The following is an 11,051-nucleotide window of genomic DNA, read 5'->3' on the forward strand; positions in this document are numbered from 1 at the left end:
GCATCCAGTAGAACTTTAAAAACACATTTGTTCATCATTAGCCCTGCTATTCCACATGGAATCCCATAAATTACAGCTGCTGCTAGAAAATTAAGATGTATATAGGGAAATCATTCACAAACCCTGTATCTGTTGCATCTGGAAGTTCTGGAGTGTTGATTAGTTAAATACATAATTATGAGATAGCCTTAAAGGCAAAAACTGTAAGTATTGACTTTTGCTAAGCAGTCTCCTGTTGGTGTTATCATACAAAATATAAAATGCTGCGAGTCTAAAGAAGAAATTTATCTTAAAGAAAAATGTTGAAAGACTTGTGCTGAAGATATGACTTCTTCAGAACATTTCTTCACAAGTTAGATAATAATTAAATACAAATTAATTACTCCCACAAAGCATGTCATTTAGGCAAAAGCCTGCATTTTTGACGAACATTAGCATCTTGTTCTGCAATTACACAGCTTGGAAGCATACAGTTTGGTCTCATTTTTGTACGATTGCTTTTAGGCTCTATACGTTCGCGCTGATTTCAAAAGAAGCCATTCATTTCCACATGTAACATTATCAGTAATGCAAATAACATGTTGGAACAAGCCAGACCAAGAGGAACGGAAAACTGGCAATCGAGTATGAGCACTGAGAAGTGATCCAGGGAGCCAGCAGCAAACAGATCTGCTAGCTCCCCAGTATCGGCCAGCACTTACCCAGGTATGGAGCCCCACCAAGGGGAGCAGGACTATGGACCAGCCTGACGTTACGTCCATGCTTACGTGCTCCCTTGGACAGAAACCTAAAGCAGCAACATCAGTTGTTTTTAAAGTCTTTCCTGATTTCCTTTTTTTTTTTTTTTTAATACAAAATATACTAGCAAGGCAGATTTTTCATTTTTCCCCAAGAGTGCTTGCAGAGTGGGGTTCAGTAACTGCATAACAGTAGTCCACCTTGTGCCTGCCTTCACAGCATCAAGACAAGACTCACACGTGTGAATGAAGGGCAGACAACATGACAGCACAATAATTAAATACGTCCAGAAAAGTGAAATTCTTGCCTTTAGAGGAATTGCTCCATGGCAAAATTTGGCTTTGTATTGAATCAGGAAAATCCAAATACTAAAAATATTTGTGTAATGGAAATTCCAAAATATTTCCGTTCAAAAATACCAACATGACCTTATGGAAATGAAGCATTTTGACCGTCATACATTATTTTAGATCGTACAAAATGCTATCCTAAAATAAATCAGAAAGGTAATTTTCCATTTTGTTTGTGAATCCTTTCAAAATTCTTTCACTGAAAATTTTATGAAAAGTGCAATGTTCCCATAAACCATTTCAGTTTCAACAAAAGTATATTTTCCAATGAAAAATTGATCAAACGTTCTTTTCTGCTGGCTTTAACTGCTCTGACTTGTTGAAAAAAGCTCTGGGAATTTCTAGGGGATAATTGTTTTAACCATTCAGCCTCACAGCTCATTATCACGAGTTCTTTATCTAGAGGAAAATCTCTGCTAACATGAGGCGTCACTGGGAACTCTCAGGTGCTTTGTGCCTTTGAAAAATCAAGCAGTTTGATTGAATTTCTGAATATAGCTTTTTTTTTCCCTCTGCCTCCTGTACTGGAAGCAGAATGATATTAAATTACATCATATGATAATTTATTGTTTATGCACGATATTGGAAGTGCTGATTGAATATCCAAAGCATGACATTTGAAATCACGTCTTTACTTCATTCCACAGTAATAAAGGACTATTGTACCCTGACATATTTATAGCCTTGAACGGAGGAGTCGGTTATGTGCCAGGTAATTGTCTGTTGGCTCAATCCACAGGCCCCGAGACTTACAAGTCAGAAGCAAGCTGTATGGATTACTACAAAGTGCAACTGTACCTCATGACCAGCAAACCGTCACGAAAGCCGGTCCGCCGACCCCCGCGGCTGCTCCGGCATCAGCCCTGACCGCTCTCGGCCTCTACCTTCCACCTCCCTACAAGCACCTGGGAAAACAGCTGCTGCTTGCTCGAGCCTCTGTCGCAGGGGAAATTAAAAAAATGAGAGGGGTTTGGATCGCTTAAAGAATCACCTCCAGTTGTATTAGCAATAGAAAAATGATTTAATAGAAATTTGTATAGAAGTGCAACTTCACAGAATTCGATGGCAAGGTTCACTCTATTACTTAGTACACGGATGAAATGCACACAAGAAAATTAAATCAGAATCGAACTAAACTTATGTATACAGGGACTGAAAACATAATAGGGTAAAAAGGAATGTGGGAAAGGGTAAGGAAGAACCTCCTGTCGAGTCACGAGGTTCAGAGAAGACCCCCTTGCTTTCTAAACTCCTGTTAGAGTCTAGGTGCGGCTGGATAGAGTCAGTCCCAGACTTGGGCAACAGTTTATATCTAAAGGGATTATGAGTGCAATAGCAGCCTAAAATCCATTTATGGTTGAATAAAAATCACGACAGTAATTTAAGTATAAATTTGAAAGCATTAACTTGTATCTTACAATATACTGGCTATAACATACTTACTATAGACTATTGAGGTTAATACATATGCATGCATAAAGATGCTAAGAGAAATACATACAAGAGAATAAAAGAGAGAAAAAGAGGCATAACTATTAAAAATTCCCCTTGAGTTCAGTGAAAATATTCATGTCAATGCTTTGGTGTTTCTCTCAACGGGCAAAGGGTCGAGCCTCAAGGAGTGGAGAGAATCTGCCCCAGCCATGTCGGCTTTCGGCGACAGACCTCCAATTTTCGCAAACAGACAGGAGAGTTTGGGAGCTCCGAGAGGCGTCCCGCTCGGGGGGAGATGCTGGTCCCATCCTGCTGCGGTCCAGGAGAGCTCCAAGGGCCTCCCGTAGTACCGCTGCTTGTAGGTTCGGGAGGTGATGGACTTTTGCCATCAACAAATTGCTGGGATGCCAGCTGCGCTGGTACCATTTCACATGCAGATAAGGGAAACTCTGAGACTGAGAAGAACTCCAAACACAGATAGGGACTGCTCCCAGCCTGTCAGGGGAGGACTGTACTAACAAGGTCTCAAGGTCGTTAGGAGAGAGAACTGGCTGCAGGTTGTTGTGAGAAGTGTCCATCTCTCCTCCCGTCCCCCACCTCCCTCCGCCGGGCAGCAGGAGTCCTTGAGACGCACAGCAGATCTCCCTGTCTCAGCTGGGGAAGAGTTCCTGGCACAGCCAAGGGTCGCTTCGCTGCCCGGCTCCTTACGCTTATGCCAAGGGCTGGCGAGCCTTCCCGAGTCCGTACATCAGCCCGGAGAGGCGGAAAGAAATGCACCACCACAGCCTCCCAGAAACAACCCTCTCTGCTCAACGTACACCTCCTGACTGCAGCAGGCAAAACTATTTAGCTTGCTGCAGAGGAGCATTTCTCCATTGCATCAAAAGACTTAAAAAGTGAACAGAAGCAGGAGATTCTTGCCAAAAAAAATGAAAATCACTGCTGAAAGCGTATTCATTTAAATGACAGATTCACAAAACAGAAGTAGTTTCCTGTCTGTATTTTTTGTTCTTTCAGGGATAACTGATGCTTTCACCTTTTTCAAACTAACAGCTTTTTAAGACATATTTAGTTACAGATTTTTTTTCCCTAAAAGTCAAAATTCAAATTAAGTGCTACAGGGTTAATAAAGGAACATTTTGATAGCTTTCAACTTTTTTTCCTTCAGTTTGTTATTTCATAGGAAATTTGGGCATTTTTTGCCCCAATTTGGGCTAACAACATTGTTGGAACTTCGAAAACTGTGCTGGGACCAGGACCATGTTCCCTGGCCGGGTTTTAAAGAAATTCACAGCTTACAGCTGCAGCCAGAACTGCACTGAAGGCACTCACTATAGCATTAAGAGAGACGACAAGACAGGTACCTCCAGCATCATCCTGAAGAGAGAGGGACTGCATGTACACAGTAATGAGGTTTCCATAGTTCACATGGGGTGGGTGACATTCCCCTCCCTGGTGCCACCACCACCTCTCCTGGGGTGGAAGGAGGGCTGAGCCCTCCTGCCCCACACCCCACCAGCCGCTCTCTGCCTGGCCACCCCTCCTCAAAGCCGGCCAGGTGAAAGGATGTGACGCTTCCATGGGCAAAGACACTCTCCTGCAGCGCTTGACATGCAAGTGGATGTGAAGAATTCGATGAAGTGCTAGATTAGAGCTTTTAAAATAATTGTGATAAATGATAGCATCTGCATGCACTAATTTCCCTCAAGATGTGTTAGATTAATTTTATGAAATTAACGTCCAGAATAGCAAACATTAGCCATTTGTGTGACCAATGCTTCGAATCCGTTTGAGTTCTCACAGTTTTGCATATGCTGTCAAGCATTTTGAAACCAGGGAACTCCTCAGATTTAGGGAGGAATACACAGAGGGAGCCCATTGCTGGCCCTCTGAGCAGGTACTCAGGAAATTCACGTTACGTGGGTAAACCGATAACTTGGGCAGTCCCGTGACTATTGGAGCTGAACTGAGCATCTAACCAGGACATCCACATTTCAGGGCTTGGCACTAATAATTTATATTATTCCTGTGTATTAGCATACTCCAGTTGCATGCCATGCTGCTTACACCGAAGGGTGAAGGATCCTTTAATCACCTTTGCTGAATCCTGTGAGCGATTCACGGCTGAGGACAGGCAGTTCTCAGAGCTAAACGGGACCTGACCTGGGCTTTTCAGCACTGTACATATTACTTATTCCCACAGAAGACACAGCTGAAGGGGATGGTTCAGTTCACTTTCCTTTTGACAGACTGCAGGGAACAGAAGGTGATTTTTACTGTCCAGAAACGTGTGAAGCACTGCAATACCCTGCTCCTCCTCTTTCTCAGGATCCGGGACTAAATCTCCAATGCCACCAAGTTGACATGGGTGTTTGAATACACACTGTCTTCTCATCTGGTTCAATGAACTTCATCACAAGTAACGAGATGTCTGTCAGATACGAGCATCTGGAGGAAGAAAGCTGAGCTGAAACTCAGCCCAGAGGAAATGGAAGTAAGAAGAAATATGGTAACACTTAGCAGAGCAAGCCAAGACCATGACTCTCTCCTCTGCTGAGGGAATCCACACTGCCGCTGCCAAAACCTGGTTACTGCAAGCAACCTACTCTGCTGGTTGGGCTGGACTGTCAAGAAACAAAGAGATGATCCATGCGTTGGCCTCATCCCTTCCAGACCTACCAACCCCAGCAGCTCATCCAACATCTACAGGATGAACTCCAGCCAGTCCTTCTACCTGAACATCAAACCCACCAGACCTCTGCTGAACAGCAAGCACAAGGGAAGCAGAGCAGGTTTTTGTAGCTGTATCACAGAGGTGACCAAGGCCTCTTTTGTTGTCCTGCTTCTGGACCCCACCAGATCCTTTCAGATCCCTCCGAGTAACGAGGCGAGATCCCAGGACTCGGACAAGGATGGGCTGCAGAGGAGCCACAGTCAGGGCTTCCCGTAGGGCCCAGGGGGAAACAGAGAGCCTCGAGCAAGAAATAAAAAAGGGGTTTCTACGAAGAATGCAAAATTGACCCCGTTATTCTGTGAAGTGCCCCTGTACTTGTGTATATCGGCACTCAGGTTAAAACGGGAGTTACCAGGAGCTCACCTGCACATTCCAAACTGCTGCTGGCTCTGCAGGTAGGTCAGTATTACATTATGCCCTACAGCAAGCTTCTTCACCACCCTTTTCAGGTAACAATTCTAAAACAAAGGACACAGAAAACTTAGAGGAAAGAGTGGAAAATAAGAAAAGACACATTCACACGCCAAGATAGAAGACATACAATGACCTTAACTGCGTGCTGCAAACGTACCTACACCTGGAAACGGGTCCACGTTCCACCCATTTGGTGTTGAAGCTGTTATGGCCAAGGCCACCTATTGCTGAAGGCTTTCCAGCTGGACACTTCGTTCTGAGGAAGAAAACACACAAGGTACCAGGATCACATCATCTGCACTCAAATTTGCACCTCCAAGACAGACCCAACATGAAACTGAGGCGTGTCAAAATGCTGGTTTTTTCCCTGCCCATTCTGTATATTTCATCAAAAATCTCAAGATGGAGCAGACTTCTTGCTCAGGCAGAACTCACAACTGATGCAGCTCTGAGCCACAGGGTCCAAAAAATCATGCTTAGCTGCAACTATCAGCTGCAACTGATAACAATTATCAGCCCAGGTTATGTATGGAATGCATTTGGGTTTACTTAGAATTTTTAAATATTTCTGTAATTTGACCACAGGGATTTTTATTTTCTATATATATTACACACCCACACTAACATTTATATAGATGCATTTGTATATATATATATATGTATACACACACACACACAACTTTCACACCTATGTGAGCACATTATTGAGGCTGCACCACAATTGCCGTCAGCTCTTGCCTCAGTTCCTGGCTGTGATCTGAGGTCCTGACCTCACACATAAATGTCCCCATACGGTCCCCAACAGCTGCAGGGGCATCATTTCAGCAGAACTCTCTGCATACAGAAGCATTTGTCAGTAAGTGTTGTGTTTTGTCTGTTGTATCAGCACCACACAAGTACTCTGCTCTTCGCACACTCACGCATATGTACCAAGTTAATTTTCATTTTGTTAATTTTGAGGAAAGGAAAGCTGACTCATGTTAGAAGAACTTGGGCTTGGGAATGGAAAGTGACAGTAGAGATGAGGATTTTTGGAGTTTGGGGGTTTTTTGGCTGGATTTAGCTAAGAATGCACTGATGATGTAACACAGTGACACAGGTACCGGCCCAGCCTCACTGAACACATTTAGTTTGGAATCCCTCTCAGACATGGCCCGATAGGTCACTGGGATGAGCTGGATGAACAGTTTGCTGTTAGCAGGAATAGTGCGCTGCAGCAAGCCACTGGGATGGGATCCAGCGAGGGCCAGACGTCCAAACGTGCAGATCGTTTCACAAGAGGCTGGTGTGCAGCATAAAGCACTGATACGGTACCTGCCAACCCCCGTTTGTCCCACGGCCGGCAGCACTGGGACTGACAGGAAGGTAAGTTTGCTTTTCTTCTGCTAGCTTGGGCATGAGAGGAGCTGCAGGGGAGAGAAATCCTGTAACAGAACTGCACGGACAGCACACGCTAACCGGGGGGATAGGTGGAGGATGCAGACAGCTCGTGGGGAGCAGGGAGAGGGAAAGCCGCAGCCTATGGAATTAATCTTCAGCTTTTGCGATGCTTATGAGTTTTCTAATGAAATATGTACTTTGCTGAAGCATCCATGACTGTGGTTAAAAGTGGATTAGGACAGGAGCTGCAGAGACGGAATTCAGAGCGCCCTGACCAGAGACAGAAGGATGAAGGTTTCGCAGGAGCAGCAGCCCAAGTGCATCAAACAGCCTCTGTCTGTCTGGTTTTTTAACCTTACCTTCACAGGTCACAGCAGCAGAGGCCAAGTGCTATGCTGCAGGAGGAACATGAGTGCAGCGTTAGCAACTCGCAGCTGCAGAGAGTCTAGTATTTGGTAGCCCTTTACAGCCCCAACTCCCCACATCAAGTCACCTTTAACATCTGCTCACAGCCCAAAGAGAAAACATAGAAGCTTGTTCTACCTTAAGAGACAGGGCCAAACACAACAGACCGTGTGGTTTTTAAATGTTAACCTATTATTTATCAACCTATTGCTTTCTAGTGAGTATGTCTAACTCAATTTTTGAATGCTGGGAGCCGCAATACTGCAGCAGAGAGTCTTCCTGCTTGGCCAAGGCAAGGAGCAACCTTCCCTTCTCCAACGCAATTACAACGCCAACCCCAGCAGCGTCCCTCCGACAGCCTCGGACACACCAACATTCAGTGCCGGAGCCGGGCAGGCGTGGCTGTGAACCTGGGAAGACCTTCCCCACCTCGCCATCGGTACCAAGGCACAGGGCAAGTTACGTACCTACCGTCAGAGCGCTCCTGCTGCCATGGCGCCTGCGGAGCACGGGGGCGGTGAGCGGGAGATGCCGTCTGCGCAGGCAGTTGCCCTTTGGAGGAGCACGCCAGGATTAAGCTGTCAGTCTTGCGGGGGTCTGTTCAAACCAGAGATGCAGCCTGCGAAACAAAAGAAGACAGGCAGGCTGGAGGGGATCAGCGGAGAGAGCTGCTCTTCATGGCTACATGTGCAGATATGGGAACAAAAAGAAAGTTATTTCCCCCCCACCTCTCACCAGAGGTCCTGCCAGCAGCAGGCAGGTTTTGGGTAATCCATCTAAATGCAGATTCACTCTGGCAATTACAGATCTGAATTAGAAAAAACAATTAGACAATCTGTCAGAGTGCCTAATAGAGACACATAGTTCGGATACCTCTGAAATTTAGGCGAATTAATTTAAAACAACACAGACATACAAAATCATACAAGTTAACCTTTTAACCAGATACATATTATTTCCTCTCCTTTTCACATCTCCGAATGGAGAGGAAAATTCTGGGATCAAATGTAGCTGCTACAGCACAGCTGAAAGGAAATACTACGCTAATAGAGCCAGGTCTATTCAACATTCATCCACTGACAGCAATTCTGGCTCTCACAGTGCTGTATTTTTGAGGACTTCCATAGATTTACCTGCGTCTCCTACTGGTTTCACCCCTGCACAGAATGCAGGCCCTGAAGAAAGCATCTCTGCCATCTCCCTCTCCCAAACCGGGTCCTTTTTCTGTCAGAACAGCAGTGTCAGCCCCTTCTGTACACTAAGAATACCGGCAATATTCAAAGCAAAAAATAACATTTTACAGGTGTGGAAGGATGTCGGCAATGCCATCGGTTCGGTGGCTGTGTGTGCCATTGATTCCGCTCCCGTTAGCAGCTAGAACTCAGCACACATTTACAAGCATTTTGATTTTGTCTCTGCATTGTTTTCAATTAGAGGCTTTTTTGCATGTGATGCACCAAGGGAAAAACAACACTTAGAGTTAGAACTAAGGTACTCCCGGAGACAAATATGATTAATGGGATAATCTTGTCGATTACAATAGTTAGAGGCAGTTCCTGCCATTTCCCACTCTCCAAGGACTGGTTCTACTCACATCCAATACAGACAGCTGCAGATTCCTCAGCACCATTAGTATCCAACGTAGGACTACGTTCGACATTTCAAAACTCCTGTAATGTGCACCCTCTATAATTGTGTATTGTCTAGACTGAGTTTTACAAATTTAATCTTAAATGGCATAATTTCTTGATTGAGGGAATTTTTGTGGAGCTAGCTGTGTACATGCTCGCCTTTGCATAAATATGTGCACACGCACGCCCAGAGTGCTCATATCCATTGCAAACAATATCCTTAAGTTAATCATGTCCTGATTAAACAATAATCAAGCCTTATTGATAACTGCGTTGTCACTGAGGCGTACCTGATGGGTAACAGCAGGTATGGCTCCTGACTTCCACGTGCATTTCCATTCAAGCAGAGGGCTGCAAACACGCGGCAGGAGGCACCTGCTGAACTTCGGGGCAAGCTTCTTAAGCTGTACAAGTGGACACCACAGGACGGATTAATTGTGATAGCTTCTGTTCCGTTAAAACTCAGGCTTCTACTAAATTAAGCATGGCGAAAACCCTCTGCTACTGAATTCAGGTTATTTTTCTCTGGCCCTTTACATTCTGCAGCACTCTGAAAACGAATGACAAAAGATAGAATACATTTTATCAGGGAAAAATCATTTTGGTAAATATCTGGCAGACCACCAATTATAGATTCTGGCATAACAATACAAGATTAATATTTCCAGTAAGGTGATCAGCAAAAAATAAATATCTCTGTAAACATTGGCACACCGATTACCGGCACTGGGCTTCAGTCAATGGCACAGCGCAAGGAGTGAGGCAGAGCGCTTGTTTCAGAGGTTTGTTTCCGATCAGCCCATAACAACTCCGGCAGCATCACCCACATGTAGCCACTTTATGGGATGGGTTGGGGTTTTGGAGGTTTTTTTCATTTGTTTGTTTGTTTTGGTTTAAGTGCTCACATCTAGCCACTGGAGGTAGCATGAAAAGGAAACAAGCTGGTGCAAAATGCAACACAAGAGACGAACTGTACAGCAAATTTCACACTTGCAAAGTTTCAGAACACAGAAGATTCGGATATATATTTTAAGGTAGCATAATTAATTGAACTTAATCACCTCAACCTTTGCAACACTCTGCTGTTCCAACCGAATGCAACAGGAACGTGATTTAAGCGCAAGCCTAGCAGGATGCTGAGCGACTTCTCCTGACCCCAGCTTGATACGGAAGCACCGCACAGCACGTATTTTTCAATGTGAGAACCAAGTGCTAATTTCGAGTAGTGTGAACTTTAATTCGATCAGCCTGCATAAACTACTTATCGCTGTTGACCACAGTTCACGTGAATTTTTTTTTTATTTTTTTTTTAGTTATATATGCAAACAAAGCCTTCGTGTGGAGCTAGGGGAGCCACACGCCGTCCCCCGGTACCCGTCCCACCGCTTCTGTCGCCGTCCCCCTCCAGTGAGAACACTTTTAGCTTCTGCCTCCACTACAGCAGCAGGGGAAGCGGGGCACAAGGAGGGAAGAGCGCCGGGGTTCCTTCCCTCACCCAGCCGACCTCCATCCCCTGCCGAGGCCGCGGGGGCCGCCAGTGAAAACTTCCCTGGAGTTCTCCTGGCTTTCGCACTAAGCGGACCCTCAGCCGGCGTCGATGTTCTCCCCCTTTCCCCCCCTGGTTGTACGGCCCCAAGCACCGAGGAACGCGGGGGGCCCGGACCTCCGCAGCAGCCCCCAGGCTCGCCCCGGCCCGAGGGCGGGCGAGGCCACAGCCCCCCCGCGTCGCCAGGGAACGGGGTCCCTTCGCCCACCCCACTCTCCCTCCCCCGGCTCCGACCCTCCAACGCTTACACCCCCGACAAGCAAAGCGCCGGCCCGTCGCCCGCTCCACGGAGCGCTTCCGGGGGTCGGCAGCGGGGCCGGGGGGTGTCCCTTTGGAACAAAACGAAGGGGAAGCGTCCTGCTCCCCGGGCGGATCGCCCGCCTCGGCAAGGCTCACAGCCCCCCGGACCGGGCCCGGCC

Source organism: Haliaeetus leucocephalus, unplaced genomic scaffold (assembly GCF_000737465.1).
Source record: "Haliaeetus leucocephalus isolate CR32 unplaced genomic scaffold, Haliaeetus_leucocephalus-4.0 Scaffold866, whole genome shotgun sequence".
NCBI classification, from domain to species: domain Eukaryota; kingdom Metazoa; phylum Chordata; class Aves; order Accipitriformes; family Accipitridae; genus Haliaeetus; species Haliaeetus leucocephalus.